Raw genomic sequence first — 20,589 nt, forward strand, 5'->3', positions numbered from 1 at the left:
ATCTTCTGTATTGTCTCATCGTAGATGGATGGAGCATACGTCTTCCTAAGTGTTGACTCATCCGGGATTGTATGTTGAGTATATTTTTCAAGGAATTCCCTGAAGACCTTATTCTTTAGTTTGTAGAGAGGAATATCAGCAGAGATGAGAGAACGGCACAGGTCGATGTTAAACTCAGATCTTACATTCGATGTTGTTGGTTGTGTTAAAAACAATTGTCTCTGCTTGGAATTTAGTTGTTTGTTGGCCTAATGTTTACTAGTTGTAATGTGTTGTTGCACCAGGAACTTTTGTGTAGATGATACTGCACACTGACACAAATTACAAAATAATATTTTATTGTCAGTTGATAAACCATCTTCTTTAAATTCTGAAATGTAACTTGTTAGTTTTGATTTTAAATTGACTGAATGACGTACTTTTGGCATATTTACCGTCTTTATAGTATGATTTACAAAACTGAACCTATGTGTACTCTGACTGGCATTTAACTGTTGAGCTGCACAACTGAAGTCTGTTAAAAATTTTGAAATTAAATTAATACAGTTTTGTAACTTACTTTCCCATTGTTGATAGGACTGCTAATTTTCAAATAACTCTGATGTTAAAGGGATTACTGAACATGTGTTTAAATCTCTATTGTTGAAATGTATTTTTAAAAGTTAATGGAATTTTGTTTTGTTTTATTGTTAAACCTAATATAATATGGACTGTTTTATATGAAATATGGAAAATATATGGAAATTAACGAAAATATGTACTAAACTCTAAAATATGGAAAAATATGGAAAATAAAAGTAGGATTTTTCAACCCTACACATTGTGAAACATAAAGATAATGCAAAATATAAATTATATTAGCTTTATAAGTAAATATGTATTTACATATAAATCCTTTCCCTGATAATTATATACAGGGTGTTGAAAAAAGTATCCTACAGTTTTACGAGATGATAGTATGCATCAAAAACAAGTAAAAAATGTCTAATAAACATGGGACCTACAACACATGCTCTCTGAGATCTGAACACTTGTTCATAGGAGGTGCTCAATGTGACGTCCATTTATGACAATGCATTTTTCTGTCCTACACTACAGCAGGCTACCAGATAATCTTACCGTAGTTGACACCCCTGGCATGGAATACTGTTACGTTGCAAGGAATACTGGAAACAAAGGTTTGGTTGCGGGTATGAGCGGGGTTCAGGAGAGATGGTATTGTGAATTTTCGTTATCAGCTTGTGTGGGCTGATGAAAATCCCCATGCAGTTGAAGAAACAAGGCATCAGCATCGATTCTCAAACAACATATGGACAGGCGTTCTTGGTGATAGATTAAGGGCCATACGTGCTACCACAGAGATTAACTGGGGATCGTTATCAGGACTTTCTTATTAACGTATTGCCTATCTTGTTGGAGTATGTGCCATGTCAGCAAAACTACAGATGTGGTTCTTGTATGATGGCACACCGGCACATTTTTCCGCAATGAGCGTGAACACCTGACTCTCACATTTCAGGACCGCTGGATTGATTGGGGAGGCCCACACCTTGGCCTGCTCGTTTCCCAAATCTAAATCTCCTAGACGTTTGGTTATCAAGAACAATCGGGTTAAGTTAAAGAGTGCGTGATTCCTTACTCCGAAGGGCAGAGGAATGCACTGCCACAGTGCTGCTCATCGGAGTGACTGCAACCGCGGAGGAATCGGAGATTACGAATAAAGCTCTCCACCGGTGATCTCCGATACTACGTAGGTGGAACAGAGGACATAAGGAGGGATGCGGGGGTTCGGAGCGAAGCGACAGTTAGCTCAAGGACGACGGGCGCATACGGACTGACGGTAGTTGTAAGTGTAATAAAATGGCACCAAATCGGATATCCGTCGCATGGATATTCTTTAATTTAGTTGAAGGTAATAATAAAGTCGCACACTGTAAACTTTGTGGGCGAATTTACTCTAAGGGGGTGGAACTTCGAATTTGTTATATCATTTGAAGCGATCGCACAATCGCGAACTTGAAAACAATTACGCAAAACATTTGATACGATTTCTTTTTAAATTGTTTTAGTGCTATTGTTCCCAAAGCTCACAGTCTATGAAAAAGTCTTGAAATTTCTCTAAAATGTAACTTTCGAGGCAATAAAAAACAAATGAAATATTTACAAGACGACTTGAGTTATATTTTACTGGTTAGACAACTTGAGTTATATTTTATTGTTTGGGTTAAAATATTTCTGAATGAAACTAAAGAAATATCTGGTAATAATATAATTACAATTATCCTTAAGTTGATATTCACTTGTATTTTATTACAGAGCAAGAGTGGCGCGTTTTAGAAGAGGCAGTTCAAATACTGACACCCTTTTACACAATAATCACAATCCTGTCCGGTGAAGAATCTGAATAAATTATGTTGGACAGTAAACTTTATCCCATTGATAGCCAACGTTTCTTTTGTTTCATTCTGAAGCTCCCTTAATATATTTTACGTTAACTAAACCGATTAGAATAATAATTGACAAACCCTGTTTTGGATTAAACGAGAGTTTCTAGGAGAATTAAAGTATAAATGTTTACATTAGCTACTGAAAAGCTTTACTTGTGCGTTAGTTTTGCAGTTAGATTGAATGTTATTAATTTGATCAATGACAAAACTAATACGTCTTTCCACTATACTATGAATTTCTAAACTAGAAAAAAAATCTGTCAGCTAACGTAGCACTTTAAGCAACACAAAAAAGAGCCGAAGAAAGAGAGAGAGAGATTAACATAAAAGAGAGATTAAACAACAACAAATTAGAACTTATTTTAAAAGATACGCGGACGTCAGCGGGCACGAATCACTACATGATCCGATTAAAGGAATGCTCAGCGGAAAGTGTATGTCTGCGCCACAGCACATATACAACCTGCGCGGCATCAATCGGAGGTAACCGGAGGTCTCCGATTGAAAGCGCGGAAACAACCGCTCCGGAGAAAACCTAATCATAAGCAGCACTACACTGCCATGAATGAACGTCACATTGAGCACCTCCTATGAACAAGTTTTCAGATCTCAGAAAGTACGTGTTGTAGGACGCATGTTTATTAGACATTATTTTCTTGTTTTGATGCATACTAGTACCTCCTAAAATATAGGATAGTTTTTTTAACACTCTGTATATATAAATCTTTAAAATTACCACATCGACTTAGAGAGTTTTGGGATCACATTCTTCAATTCCTCAAAAATCAAAATATCACAACACCCAATCGAGACTATAAGCGTTTCACGTAATTACAGTAGCCCTATGAATCCTCGGTCACTCTTTGTTACGATACATGATTATAATATAGCCTATACCAAAGTTCCAGAAGAAAATGAAACCAATTTTCAGTATTATCTATGCATAGAATGATATATAATTAATTGAATTTTGGCTTACTCGATTTATAGTTGAAGATCACCTATATAAGATTGCATTCCACAGTTTTTCGCAATGGAGATTGCAGCTAGAAACTGTCTCATTAACCTGTCGATTCCTCTTCAGAAATACTTTTCTTTCTCTACGACTTTATCTCGTTATCGGCTTTCTTTGTTAACTCCTGTGCACTTGTAGAGGAAGGAGCGAAGAAGGCTGTGATTGATGATTTACCTAAAGGTTCTCAGGGATAAGCTTGAGATCGATGAGGCCAAGCTTTATTTACTTTGTTGCCTTTAAATATTTCCGATCTGCTACGTTATTTTAAATTTATCAGGCGCCAAGCTGTCAAAAGTGAAAGCAAAACACTGCATTCAATTTATTTTCGTTTTTCTATTTTCTCATCTATATAATGGATTTCTGTTAGGAATTATTTACACTACATTTGTCGCATTGCAACTATGTTAGTTTTTCCATAGAACAATATTATTCCTTTCCTTACACACAGTGCCGTCTGTGAACACCATGGCGTAATAGTCACGTCAACACAAGCATAAATAAACTATGAACCTGCTCCCTAACTTTCAATTCTACCCACAATTCAAATGGGAAACTTTCTCTTCCGCGAATAACGATGCTGTGTGTAAGTTCGGAGCTCGGATTTTACACCCACACACCCTTGTCGACTATACTACCCTCCAAAATTATTATTTTGTCATCACAAGTATATTGCACAGGCTTAAGCCACATGTACGAGTAGATTGTTGTCCTACTTCAGCAAAATCTCTCGCCATGTGTATTATTTTTTCAGAGAGATTATAGTAGCCTGAATTTTGTTGAAGACAACAATTCCGATTATTCCACAGGATATCGTAGTTACCAATTCAATCGGTGCGTTTCTACAATCTCTAACTCCAATAACAATTAGTTAATATTTTCGATTAATATACTGCTCCCTTCATTACACTGTTGGATATCCATCTGAATATCTCCAAGTATATTGATATATGAAACAACGAGTCAAAGTCAGGATAGGAGAAGATTTATTTTTATTTTATTTATTTATTTATTTATTTATTTAACCTGGTAGAGATAAGGCTATCTTCCTTCTCTTTCCCTCTACCAGGGAATTACAACTACAATATTAAGAATACAATTACAATTATAATTACAATTAATATTAAATTTACATATACAATAAAAATCAAAGTACCTACTGAAAGATTAACTGATTAATAAAATCTGGACAGTTTATTGTAAAAGTTAAGAAGAGAGAAACATTTCTCTCATTGATTAAGTACAAATTAAACCTACTCTACGCAGTAAGAAAATGCTTAATAAACTTGCTTTTGAATGCTACTAAATTCCGACAGTCTCTGATGTCACTGGGTAGGGTATTCTACAAGCGCGAGAGCGAGATTTTGTATGATGATGAATACGATGATGTCATGTGTTGGTATGGCTAGTATGCGGCTATTTTGCGTGCGTGTGAAGAGATTATGATATGATGACAGGTAACTGAAACGGGAGGCAAGGTAGGTAGGTGTAGAAGTGTGAAGGACTTGGAAAAGGAGAACAAGAGGATGAAAATTTCTACGTTCGTTAAGCCGTAGCCAGTTTAGAGTTTGGAAGGATGGGGTAATGTGGTCCGCGCGAAGGACATCGCAGACGAAGCGAACACAATACTTATGAACATGTTGTAATTTTTGCGACTGGTTGACATTGTTATGTATATACACTTTTTGCTGGTTGAGTGGAAGAGAAGGCCTTACGGCCTTAACGCTGCCAGCTAAAATAAATTATTATTATTATTATTATTATTATTATTATTATTATTATTATTATGGTCAGTCAGTACAAAATCACAATAATCGAAGTGGGGCATTACTAGTGTTTCCACTGGTATTTTCTTGAGTGATAGCGGAAGGAATTTTCGAATGCTGTTTAAGGAATGTAGTATGGAAAGCACTTTTTTGGTAATATGGGTTACTTGGTTATTCCAGATTAAATGCGTATCAAAGTAAACTCCAAGGTTTTTAACACAGGAAGCAAAAGGGATTATTGTGTCGTTTAACTTGACTGTAAGAGCAGGAGTAATATTGCATAATAGACGTTGATGTCCCACTAGGATTGCTTGTGATTTTCTTGCATTGAGAGTCAAACCAAACTTTCTGGCCCATGCAGATATAGATTCCAGGTCCTCGTTAAGATTTTGTATTGCGTCATTGAGTGAGTCAGGGGCTGTATGGATATATATTTGTAAATCGTCTGTGTAGAGGTGATGCTTACAGTGCTGTAGAGTCGAGGGGATGTCATTTACGTAAATAGTGAATAGTAGTGGTGATAGAACAGATCCCTGTGGGATCAGATATGTCAGAAGGAAGTGAAATAGGAGAGGAGTACGTCAAGGATGCCCTTTATCACCTACCCTTCTGAACATCTACTTGGAGGATTTAGTAAAGAGCTGTTTTCAGAACATGGAAGGAGTGATAGTAGGAGGAAGAAGAATAAAGTGCATAAGATTTTCTGATGATACGGCGTTGTTAGCAGAAGAAGAAATTACACTAAAGGATATGCTACTGGAGCTAAATGACAGCTGTGAACAGTATGGGATGAAGATAAATGCAAACAAGACGAAGAGCATAGTCATAGGAAAAAAATACAGAAGGTAAACTTCACGTCTTCCTGTTAAATTAGGATTTTATCCTGTTCTATTTCAATTGGTGCTATTGTGTTCGGAGGCAGGTGACCAGCTTTCCTGCCAACGTTTCAATGGTAGTTCCTGAGGTCTAGGGGTGTCTAGTTTTGCTGTCATTGCGAGTTTTGGTAAACGATTGTCCGACATCCTCAATACGTGGTCTCTCCATCCTTTTTTTCTTGCTTTTGACCCATTTTACTATGTCCTGTACATCACATATATTTCTAATTTCCTCATTTGTTTTCCTGTCTTGTAAGCTGTATCCTGCGGTGCTTCTTAAGGTTCTCATTTCTTAGTAGTCAACATTTGCTCAGTCTTTTTCGTTTCGACTCTCGTTTCAGTAGCATAAGTGAGAATGGGCCTAACACATGTTTTATAGATCAACTTGCGAATTCTAAATCAGGCAGTAGAGAAAGTAGACAGCTTCAAATACTTTGGATGTACTGTAAGCAGTAACATAAGCTGCTGCCAGGAAGTCAAAAGGAGGATAGCAATGGCCAAGGAAGCTTTTAATAGAAAAAGGAGTATTTTCTGCTGACCTCTGGAAAAAAGAACTAAGGAAGAGACTAGTGAAGTGCTTTGTATGAAGTGTGGCATTGTATTTGGGTAGAAACATGAACATTACGACGAAGTGAAGAGAAGCGAATGGAAGCATTTGAAATGTGGACATGGAAAATGGAACGTATGAAGTGGAGAGATAGATAAAGAAATGGAGCTGTGTTGGAAAGAGTGGGTGAAGAAAGAATGATGCTGAAACTCATCTGGAAGAGGAAAAGGAATTGATTGGGCCACTGGTTGAGAAGAAACTGCCTACTGAATGATGCACTGAAAAGAATGGTGAACGGGAGAACAGTTCGGAGTAGAAGAAGATATCAAATCATAGACGACATTAGGATATATGGATCATATGAGGAAACGAAGAGCAAAACACAAAATAGTATAAGTACGTGTTCTTTAGACGGCGTTATTCTGAGTATGTTTATTTGTTAATTAAGGTAAGATGGCTAAATTCAAGTAGTCCATTTCACAAAAAAGTGTTTTCGTATGATTCATATTTGCGTACGGAATCGGCCTGTAAGGAGGTTATTTCAAGAAATATTCTTATGCGTCAAAGTTCCAGGTCGGAATACGGTTCGTAGATTGGCAAATAAAGTTCGTAAAACGGTTAGTGATCAAGATAAGAAGTCGAGAAAGCCACGACTTTTTACTTTCTACTACAAATATAGATCCACATGTCGATGAGACGTCTTTATTACGGCGGTGAAGTTTGGACTTCGGAAATAAGACTTACCAAAACTGAATATTGCAATCAATTTCCATTCATTCTCGTCAAAAATTTACCTGATCGTAAAACACAGAATTTTTGTTGTTTTTTTTTTGTACTTTATTTTATTGCTGCGTGTCCACACCTGTGGGGTAACGGTTAGCGCGTCCGGCCGCGAAACTAAGTGCCCCGGTTTCGAATCCCGGTCGGAGCAAGTTACCTGGTTGAGGATTTTTCTGGGGTTTCCGCTGAACCCAATTTGAGAAAATGCTGGGTAAATTTCGGTGCTGGATCCTGGACTCATTTCACCGGCTTTATCACCTTCATCTCATTCAGACGCTAAATAACCTGAGATGTTGATACAGCATCGTAAAATAACCTACTAAAAATTATTGCTGCGTAGAAGTCATTATCTAAGGAGTTACAATTTTTAGTTAAGTGAAGTAGCCTATAGTGAAGCCACAACATCAATATTATGTCTATTACATAATTCAAAGTATCATTACATAAAAATGCAGGCTATAATGTTTTACCATATAATTTTTAAAGTTGTACAAATTCGTATCTCCGTAGACAGTAGAAACTAAACGAATTTCATTCCGACATTTTTATTCTGTCTCTCTGCTATGCTCTGGTTAGAGAAATAGGCTACTGGAAGAGCTGGTATTTGGATTTGTGTGAGAGAAACATGGCAGCTGGGATTTGAGAGGAGATTTCTGTCACGCCTAATATCCCTGTCTTATTTTTCTTTCACTTTCACTGACATGGAGCTTCAGGTGGCGTTCCTGAACAAGGGACACGCCCTGACATCGAATTACATGCAACATGCTGCATTCAATTGCTATTATTATTATTATTATTATTATTATTATTATTATTATTATTATTATTGTTATTATTATTATTATTATTATTGTTATTATTAAACAGCAATAGAATTTATTATCTATATAAGAAAATGAGAAAATATTTGAAAGAAATAAGAACCCAAATGTGAAAGAACTGTGAATTTATGTGAATATACAAGTGATGCTACATTTTGAGTCTTCATGGCTATAATAGGTATGACTGCGCCGTACGTATACGTGTATTATGCGGCCTCATGACGTCTAAAAGCAATAATTTTACACGTTTCTTCTTATTCCCTCCTTTAACAGTTTTCTTAGGTATAAAGTATAATATGTCTCAAATTAGTAATTATTATTTATCTTAATGGTATATAATTATGGATATGGATATTTATTAATAATGGTTCACAAAAAGTACATAAACTTAATAAATTACAATTAACATATAGGTACACGAATATCAATTAGGCCTATACGCAATAAATATACACTTAATACCTCATTTTCCATCCTATATCTATAGTATTTCAATTTATGTTGGCTTTAACTTGCACTTACATGTAGTTTTAGTGCAAGTTTCAACCAAGCGCGTTTATTTAAAACAAAAAAGACCTTAAAGCTATTTACATATTACTTTTTTAATTTTTTAACTCTACAATAAACAAGTGTAGGCTACATCAGTCTTTCCTGTTGCTCTATTTGTCCAGTATTTATGTTTAATTTTTAGGTCTTATTTTACATAATAACTTATTATTTCAAATAGGTGAGCAGATGTCGACATACAGTACTGTAAAGTCATGAGCCTGAAATAGCTGAATCGGTACATTCAATATGTAGGTTAATCTTTACTCTTGCACTATTTTTCTTGTTAGCAGAATCGTTTGTGTAACTTCTATGAAGACTACCGCATACCTGTTTAAACACACACTTGACAAGTTGCTTACATAATCAGCCTCAATTCCGTTTCATCATTGTATCGCATGCACTCATTTTCGATTCATTGCTATTATGTTGACTAATAAATTTATTATAAATGCATTGTATATAATTATAATTAATATATTTAGTGTTCAAATAAATATAATCAGTCAAGAATTATTTAAGGGCTTAGACATGTTCCCTGGTCAGTCTTAAGGAAACTTAAAACTTAATTTGTCTTAACCGACTTGTGACTATACACATTTTCATTATTATCACTATTTGCATTCATGAATTTATATGTACTATCTGGTAGAATGGAAGAGGAGACGCTACGGACTTAATCCTGTGAGATTAAATAAATAAATAAATAAATGAATAAATAAATAAATAAATACATGTACAACCTATCCAGTTAAATAATTTGTTTCAAAAGTAATTCAATTACATGCTCTCACTTGATTTTTCTTTAGTTATTTTCATTAAACAGGAAAGGGGATGATATAAATATGATATGTTATTAATTATATGACTACTATAAACGAAATAATAAAGTTTATTTCGTTTATAATTATGTGCTGAATAATAATTCATTTTGGCAAACAACCTATACAATAGCTAAGGTCGAACATTAACGCACATTGAAGCTACTATTCTGCTGTGCGATTCTTCCCACCCAATTATTAGTTACACGTTGCCAACGTGATATACTCGTACAGAGTGAACAGTTGAATGGTATACGCCAACCGGTTTCCCTTTAAACAGGTTAGCGCTCTAACAATCGCTGATTACGGCGACCATTCCCTATTCGCACTGAAAAAAACCATGGCAGAGTTATATGTATTTGTGATGGGCATGTTGGTATCGTGAGGACATGCCATTATATTTGTACTATGGATTGTCGATTATTATAAATATTACACCAAGAACAAAACAATTTGTGACATTCTGTCCTAAATTTGGAATGCCAACAACAACAATATTAAGGAAATTTCTGTGATAGCTTTGGAGGGTTCTCTGCAGATTTTACGGCGAAACTTGTAATGTCACACCTTAACTGTTACTGTTAAACATTCTTTGTCTTTGGCAACGTCACCAAGTTGAGGAAGATTAGTTATTATTTTAGCACGATTATTATTAGCAGATTAAACATCGAAATAAATTACTTTTATTTACTATTGTTAGTAAAGTGAGTCATTGTCCCACATATTTACATTTCATACACATTAAATTGCAATTAATTTGACAATTGCAAATAAACAAGAAATATTGTTTTAAAATGACGAAAATGGCATTTATTATTGCATTAGTAAGAAAAAGGCAAAAATAGGCAAAATAAAAATTCCTCCTATCATTAAATACTTACAAGGTCGAAATACAACAGTGTTCATAAGTTAAGATTAAAGATAATGTAGATAATTATTACAATTGTCTGAACACTATTTATTAATAAAATGAATAAAATAAATAAATTTGGTTAGAAACCATACATGTTTCGGGGGCTGTGCTCCCCCATCATCAGTGGTTGTACCACGACTACGGTGTAGATGTTCTACCGCGTGTCGTATCTTAAAGAGGTTGGTCAGTCCTCTTTAAGATACGACACGCGGTAGAACATCTATACCGTAGTCGTGGTACAACCACTGATGATGGGGGAGCACAGCCCCCGAAACATGTAGCTATGGTTTCTAACCAATTTTATTTATTTTATTCATTTTATTAATAAATAGTGTTCAGACAACTGTAATAATTATCTACATTATCTTTAATATTGCCCCTATCACTTTGATTTAGCCCAAATCAGATTTATATTTTAAAAAATAATGATTTACTTCCACTCAGTAAAAAAAGACATTTTGCCTAACATCCGGACTCTAGTTAAAATAATCCTCATCCTCGAACATTTCTCGAATGACTGACATTCAAACATTAGTTAATTAAAGTGCTAGCAGAATCACATTGAAAGCAGATAAATTTACACTCACTCTCAACTTCATTAAAAATGAAGCGCAACATCGTTGTAACATACATATCGGTTTTAACATTTTATTTTAAATAATGTGTCCTATTACTTTCCAACCACTAAGGACGCACTATAGTCAGCTTTTGAATCATGGAAGGGTACTTCATGAAGGAGGTGAACGCCATTTATCACAGTTTCAATATTTATTGTTTTGGAAATTTATATGACAATGAAAGTGGAATCAATACTCATGCAAAAACAGGACAACATCGGCGTCAATTCTTCCGTAGAGCACACTGAAACATATTCTTTGCTGTTACCGAAGGCTTCTTGTGTTGGTAGGTGGAATTGAAGATAGCAAGGTGTAATTTGGCGAGATCAGACCAAATATTTGCCAATTAATTACCTGATGTTCGCATTACAGTTGGAAAAAACATTGGAACGAAATTAATTATAGAGGATTCCACGTTAAGAAAAAAGCATTGGTCGTATAGGCCTTGATTAGTGCACTGTTGCCGCAAGGTGCCTCCGTTAGAAGAAAGAGGGAGGTATAGTATCTCTGTCTCACTCTCTTCCTAACACGTACAGTTTATCGCACAAAATAGGCACGTCGAGTCCAAATGATTGAAAAAACCTATTAATGCCATAATGACTTGTGAAAAAAAACATACATTATAATTTATATACATTACAATTAAACTTCGGTCATTTAGGCCATTAACCAACTTTTAGGTACCTGAACTAAACTATGTTATAAAATAATAAAAAATAGGCATTAAAATACAGTTTAGACACCTGAAAGTAAACTTTTAGACAGCTGGAAATACGATTTTAGGACCTAAATACTTTGTACCCTCTCAAAGTAAAATATAACTATAATGATGCAAATAATTATTGAATATTAAGTATTACGCTATACAGTGATAGTAAAACAATTATTGTGATTATAAACTCATTTCATTAAATCTTAAATTATGAATAGTCAACTTATTATTAATGAATTCATTTGCCTCATTGCTCTGTATGGCTGCTAATACATATGTCTCAATATTAGAATTAAACTAGTTAATTTCTTATTAACACATTGTTCATAATTGGCTTTTCAGGACATAATGATCAATGATCATAATATAAACCTAAATTTTATGCTGTGAGACTTTAACTTTTGTTAGTTTTGCGCTTATAAAATGGTTCTATCTTTCCACGCAACACTGTTCTTTTGTATTTACACTGCCCGCTCAAGTGCTCAAAAACCCTGTTACTTTCAGGGAATTTTTACATTCCTACAACCAAACTATTACAATGTCTTTGAGCCAGAACTTTCTCTTTCATTGCTGCACTAAAGATACCTCGTCCGTGTCGGACTGATTTGCCTCCCTGCCTTCCAATGAGGCGATCGGATTCGATTCCATCTGAGCCAGGAAGAAATTTGTGGTGGACAAAGCGGGCTCTCGGGGTTCTCCTGTTTCAGTACACCTCAAAACCCTTATTCTAAGAGTCCCGAGTGAGTCCTCTAAAACAAATACAAAATGGCTGATAGTTGTACAAATTTATTTTTAATAAAGACTATTACTGCTACACGAAAAATTAAAAACACATATTAAGAAAATAGAAATAGGTATTTTTCTACTCTAAAACTTTGAAATAACTCATAATGGGGATAAATTGCTATTTTATGGACGATAAAACTCATACCAAATGTTAACATTTTGTGTAAAACTTGAAGTTATTTCAGTAGTGTTAGTTTATTCCTGAAAAAAAAAAAAAAATTGGCATTTAACCTAAAATCCGAGTTCTATTTAGAGCATATTACATGCAGTATACATATATTTCTGAACATCGCAGGCGATGTTATATGTGTTTTAACAGTGTGAAATCTTGGCTTCAATTGTACCGCCCCTACTTGTCTGTTGAAGTCCACAGTGGAGATGTTTGGCAAGAAAGCGGAAGGCTATTCCACCAATTTAGCTGTTACCTCGTTATTCGTAAATTAAATATATAGTAATTTTAGAAGTGTAACAATATTTTAGCACATGAAATCACTCTAGTTCTCAATGAAATTGTGTTCGATTACTTAAAGGGAACTAATTAATCATCATTCTCAAGAAAATATTTATAAATAGTTGATGGGAACAGCCCCCATCAATGCTTTTTTTCTTAACGTGAAATCATCTATAGGTAAATCGCTCCGGCATATAAACCTATGTATAAACGCAATTTCATATCTGAAGATCAACTCACTACCGCTTTAGCAACGTCGAGTGGCTGTCACTCACCTTAAAACTCGCTGAAATAATAAACGCCTATAAACGAGATAATTGAATTGAAGATCTTAGGTTTATATTTCAAATTTCATAACCGTGCGTAGAATCAAAAGATATTGCCGCCTACAGAGAAACGCGACGAAGAAATTTCATGGAGGAATCCTCTTGGCGATAAGCAACGTCATTCAATCATCCTTCGGTGAAGATCGTATACTGGCATCTAGGCTTCTTGTCCTTAAACTGCCTGTCTCACGAAATTTATTCAACAGTTTATGAATAGCTGTGCCACTTGCAACATTGTAAAGGGGGATTTTTTTCTTGAAATCATCTTTCAACTTCACAAGCTGGCGTGTTAGCACATGTGACTCGTATAAAAACACTCTCTGTGAAATGGAATACTTTAACATATCTTTTATCATTTCTGGTTATCTAATATCACAATGCGGAAAAAAAAATTGACGCGGCAACACTGTAGTCGGCCACCGGCGTAACTCAAGCGGTGGAGTGTTGCGCTCAGGCGTGGGTTCGAATCCCTCTTGGGGTGATTACCTGGTTTGAAATTTTCCTAGATTTTTATAAGACGAATCTAATAATTCCATGGTTATTTCTGGAACTCGTCTCGCAAAATACCATCTCGCTGTCACCAGATCCGTCTGAGCGTAATAACCTCGTAGTTAATAAAGCGTCGTTAAATCATCAATTAAACACATTAGTCGGATGGCCTTGATTCTGAATTATCCGTCTGTGCTGAGAAATCGTGTGCGAAATACACGTCGACTGAAAGGAAGTCACTGAACTTTCCACCTCTCTTTTATTTTGTTAGGAGTGGATACAATGTCGTGATGATCTCAAGTCTGCGAATTCACTATGGACTTATTGCAAGGCAGAAAATACACGTAAATCACATAATGAGATTTTGTATGTTGGATGAGTTAACAGTGATCTGTGCCAGAGTGGTTAAATTTGGTTTTGTAATGTTTCCTTGTCAGGACCATTTTGTTCGCGTGCGTTTTAACCTTATCTACAATTCTACCCGGCACACAGTTGTCCAAAACGCAAATTTAATGTGACAAACTAATAATATTTCAGCTGCCTGACAGGTGTTTTTGAAACTTTATACAGTAGTTACAGGTAGCGTATTTGTTTTTTATACAAACTCTGATTACATTTGTATAAGGGGAACCGCCCCTTATAGGGGGGTTCATTTAGACAAAATTAGTAACTGTTCTCTTATCTAGCAAATTTTTATGAAACTTTGTACAGTAATTACAGAGTGCATATTTGTTTTGTGTACAAACTCTGATTGCAGTTGTCTAAGAGGAACTGCCCCTTATAGGAGGGCGTATTTTACACAAAATTAAGAACTATAATTAAGGACGATATGTCCACACCTATATAGTAACGATTAGTGCGTCTGGCTGCGAAACCAGGTGGCCCGGGTTCGAATCCCAGTCGGGACAAGTTACCTGGTTGAAGTTTTTTCTGGGGTTTTCCCTCAACTCAATCTAAGCAAATGCTGGGTAACCCCGGACTCATTTCACTGACATTATCACCTTCATTTCATTCAAACGCTAAATAACCTGAGATGTTCATACAGCGTCGTAAAATAATTGACTAAAAAACAACTTTTATGAATAAAATGTTTTAATTTGGAAATTAAGATTTCGATATAATCATTTTCTTTTCTTTATATTTCTGGAGAATGTTTCACAATTTGTAATCTTATTGGGCAGCAGTATCTCGTGAAGGATGTTCTTGAATTTTGCCTCTATATTTACAGTGGAATTTGTTTCGGTTATTATACAGTGGAATCTGTTTTAGTTACCAATCTCAATGGAGTCATATATGTTAGTAACATATCACAGTCCGTCGCATTCAAGTCTTTGAGAAATACTTGCTTATAAAGAGACTGACTGGAACTACCGTCAAACTCCCATTTATGAATCATTTTAAGTTAACAGTTATAGTCGCTCTTCATTGCACTAGGTATGACTTTATTTTATTATACAGGGCTTTCATTTCAAAACGTCCTACTTTATATAACTAATTATTTAAATTGAATTCAATTTAAACAAAAACACGTCAATTTATATATTGAGGGGGAAGTCTGAAACCATACTTAATTGAGGGGTTGGGTGCAAGAAAGGCACTTCTCTCAAATGCAAGTTTTGAGAAAATTGATGTTAAAAATTCAAACCGTAATAATGTGATCTATGCACAACTTTAACTTTTGGATACTCATGACCTCTATGATCACAGTATTGAACTACAACTTGGTGATCATATGCATAACAGATCACAGAACACAGTAAAGCGTTTTACTCAAAAAGGGCACATCCTTTTGGCACCCAGCCCCTCAATTATATATTTCACCTCTTATCCCCAGCTGCCTCCTTTAGAAATTTCAAATGACACTCCTATATTTTTATACTTAAATATGAAAGCGCATTCAATTGTTTATACACCTCATTAATTTATTTCACATTTTTTTTTTGTTTCATATCGTTGCCTGGCAACCTCGATTGTTGTTACTGTTGATTAGGGCTGAAGCTACAACAGGGCTGGGCACATTACGTGATTCTGAGAAATGAGCGCTGTGTGCTTTAAAGAGCGGATCTTGCGAGCACTGTGACGTATGCATACTGTACGTCATTCAGTGTCGGTGCAGTGGTGACTCTGCAGTATGATGGCGAACTTTGAAGACGGAGCTTCCCCTCATACACTAAAGCGGCCCGCTATTCCCAATGCTTTTAATGTATCATGGGAGGAGGAGTTCTTTTTGGTAGAGAGCAGTGGATTAGCAAAATGTTTAATTTGGCATAAAACACAACACTGATTAAGAAGTTCAATATGCAACGACATTATTCTTTACAACATGCTACTGAATATGACAAATATGTTGGTAATGAACGCCATAAATAATACAACTTAAAGAAAATGTTTCTCAGGTACATTATATTAGAGTATCTATTTGATATTTACATTGCATTGTAAGTTATTATACATTTAGTAATATATAATTTTAAATTATACAAGTATTATGATATATCATAGTATAGTATATTACAGTTCATGATATAACTTATATCATATATCATATCGTATCGTATCGTATCTTATCGTATCGTATCGTATCGCATCGCATCGTATCATATCATATATCATATCATATATCATATCATATATCATATCATATATCATATCATATCATATCATATCATATCATATCATATCATATCATATCATATCATATCATATCATATCATATATCATATCATATCATATCATATCATATCATATCATATCATATCATATCATATCATATCATATCATATCATATCATATCATATCATATCATATTATATTATATTATATTATATTATATTATATTATATTATATTATATTATATTATATTATATTATATATTAACAGGATGACAATAATGCACTTAGTGAATCGGTCATGAGAATTAGCTACAAAATTTGCCACGAAATTGCAAAGGAATTGAAAATATTCAACGAAGGTGAATTCATCAAGCGATGTTTAATTATATTGGCAGATGAACTCTGTTCACAGCAAGTAGGGGAAGTGGAAGCCATGTCTCGTAGAACCGTGGTGAGGAGGTTGCAGTATGCGCGTATGGGTTATGGAAATAAGCCTAATGATTTGTGTGTGTGCATAGAGCGAAGTTTATTCCATTAAATTAATAAAAGTGTTATAAAGTCTGTGCTGTACAATGGTTTGATGTAATATCCTTATAAACTATTATGTATTCACAGACTGAATGACTAGAACAACCGTGGCTCTTGTTATATTAATGCAGCGAAGGTAGCTGTAATGCGAGTCCGCCACTGCGTGAGCGTTCTGCTCTGGCTTGCCTTGCGGAGCGAGAGCAGCTCTGGCCGACTAAATGGAGCCGCTGTCATGGCCCGGCCCTGAGCTACAACTACCATTGAATATTTCTCGCAATAGTTGAGTTGGTGTATTAAATTATTGTAAAATGGTGTATGCCCTTCAAGAGAGAACAGAAATCATATTTATTTATGGAGCTGAAAGCCGTTGCGTTCGTGAGGTTTTCTTCAATGATAATCGGTCCAACAACATCTTCTCCAAAAATTCCAGACCAGACATTGATCTTCTGAGGAAATTGGGTATTATCTTGACGAAACACATGAAGATTTTCAATGTCCCATTACCTACAATTGTGCTTGTTGACAAACCCATTTAGGAAAAAGTAGTTTCATCACTAAAGCAAATATTTTTTGTCAAATGTGGATCATTTTCAATTCTCTGAGACATCTGTTCACAAAATTCTACTCTTATATTAAAATCGTCTTCGCTGAGCTGTTGGTGACTTTGTATTTTCTAGGGGAAAAATTTGTCCATTTTCAACACTTTATGTAGGCTATGGAACCAACCGAATTGTTTGTTATAGTAGTTACTTTCGGAATGGAATGACCTAGTATTTCAGTCTGGGAAGTTTCATGGAGTTTTCTAGGTTGGCCATTTGCTTCATTGCACAAAGAACCAGTTTATTCAAATTTCCGTAGGCCTACTAGATCTATGACGTAACCACAGTCTAGTATATACAGTCGCGAAGCTCAATACGTAGTAAATATGCAAACATTAGATAGTTGCTCTCCACTAGGATCACTAATAACGCCTCATTACAGGCAATGAAAAATAGTACCGTCACAGTTTATTGTTCCTAGCACCCTCAAAACTCAAGCTTCGTGACTGTATATAGTAGACTGTGACATAACGGTGACTTGCGTTTTTCTCAGGATGCCTCTCGTTCAAAGTTCTAGCAGTTCTACGAGCACAACGGTTTTCATGATAAATTTATATTTTGTGATTGTATACCATTAATTGTTTACGTTATTTGTGTTTTGACAGTCTTCTAATTGTTAGTTTTAAAAATATAATAATAATAATAATAATAATAATAATAATAATAATAATAATGGTGGTGGTAGTGGTAGTGGTTACCTGAAACATAAATACTGTACACCGGTAATAATTGGGAAGTTATCGATATAGACGTGCTCTGTCCATATGAAGACATGCTTTTGTCAATATTATACAACATAGTAAACAATATATTAAGCTTCATAATCTCTTTATTACGTTGTATAATAATGACAGTATTAGTAATTAAGTAAAATATACGATTAATGACAAGATACATTTTTAAATTACAGTCAATTTTATTATAAGATAATTTTATACAAATTTAATTTATTTTAATTTCTGTAATTTAATTTGAATTCCTTGGTTGTTTGTTTATTACCACAGAGAGAATGATAATCATTTCAAACCGTTAGTCAATCATTTGATTTGTATACATGATTTTTAAATAAGTTAGATATAAAATTGCTTAATTTATATATTCTACAGCCATCATAATGTAAATTTATGTATCCGACATTGTTTGATGAAGTGCCTGACGATGCCCAAGGGCGAAAACGTGAGCACATTAATTTGTCCTTAACATTCAATGAATATTTACATTTGTAAGTGTTGTTGATGTTCTTTTAAACTATGATAAGTCATTTAGACTGAATACCAAAATAAACATTATATTATTTTATATTGTATATTGACTATCTGAAAAATAACTATTACCATGCTTACTAAGATGCTTTTGTCAGTTGATATTATCTATTTATCGGTATGATATATTAATGTTTGCCTTTCTTTTTCTTATAAAATAGCCATGTTTAACTTCTTGTTCATAAAATGTTAATTACCAGTAATGATAATAATGATAATGTTAATGATAATGATAATAATAATAATAATAATAATAATAATAATAATCGTAATCATTCGTGGCTTTTATGACACATACTGGACAGTAACTTATATTTTTAAGGTTTATAATAATGGTTTCCCACGTTATATCTTATTATAATAAATATGAAAATTGTTTTAAATCTAAATACTTTTAGTACAAAATAATTTACGGGCTCCGACTGACTAATTACTCTGAATAATTAAATAATAAAATTTCTCTGTCTAGTGTTTTCTGATTTCTGTAGATGTTACCTTACTGATGATTAACGCAATCTACTTATACTATAAGAACTTGTTCTCCAAGTCCTTCTAATACGGGAAGTAATAAACTGAAAGAAGCTTCTAGCCGTTAAGTTTAAACTCTCGTTCTTATGAGAGATACTTAACAAATACCAACACCCTTGCCCTCTCGCTCTAACCTCACTTCAAACCGAAGCAGACTTCACGCCAACCAACAAACATTTCACGCCCTGAACAACTTTCATAACCTCTTCCACCCACATCGAATACCCGCTTCAGTCGACACAAATGAGTGCTGCAATATGCCCCCAAGACTTATACCCAACTTCTTCACTACAAGTTTTGAGAGAGAAAGAGAGAGACGAATATTTTGTGATCCATCAAGTGCGCCTTCCCCAACCACTTTTCTTCCAACGTCTGGTCTTGTAAAATTCAGTAGAGACGTTTGTCATCCTCGGCAGATAGACAATATCACAACAGACACCGAATAATAAAAATACTATTAATGTTACATTAGATTGTACTTGGAGTCAAATTAAATCTAAGGTTCTCGGGTTCAGTTCCAGTCCAGGGAAGTCATCGTTCCCTTTCCTTAAACGAGAGAACTTCAGGCAAATTTTGACTCCCGTTTTTCACAAACATTATAAATATTTGAAATGGTATACAGGGATAATGTACAGTGCGTTCCCAGTGCAGACTGGTCCCAGGCGGTCATGCTCCGTCGGCTTTATGACGGTAGTGTGGAGCGCACGTCCCGGTGAAGCTAAAGCCTTGGTTTTTCTGGACCGACGCATGCGACGTGCGAGGTGCGAGGCCCGCTTCGCACAAATCCGGACTACACGAGAGATAGTGAGTGGTTTCTATAGCTGCGAGATGCGAGGTCTCCGCACCTCGTAGCCATAGAAACCACTCACTATCTCTCGTGTAGTACAGATTTGTGCGAGACGAGCCTCGCACCTCGCACGTCGCATGCGTCAGTTCAGAAAAACCAAGGCTTTAGTGGCAGAGGTTGGAGTGGGACTGGTCTGCATTCTAAAACCGACGATCTAATTATCTGCCTGAAATTGCTCTTGCGTAATATAAGCCTATTGCTAACTGAGAGTAAACGAAGGGACCGAAAAACGGATGTTGCTGATTAATGCCGGCACAATCTTCCAAACTCTAATATTATATTACTAGTAATTAGATTTGATTA

This window comes from Periplaneta americana, chromosome 17 (genome assembly GCF_040183065.1).
Source record: "Periplaneta americana isolate PAMFEO1 chromosome 17, P.americana_PAMFEO1_priV1, whole genome shotgun sequence".
Lineage (NCBI taxonomy): Eukaryota > Metazoa > Arthropoda > Insecta > Blattodea > Blattidae > Periplaneta > Periplaneta americana.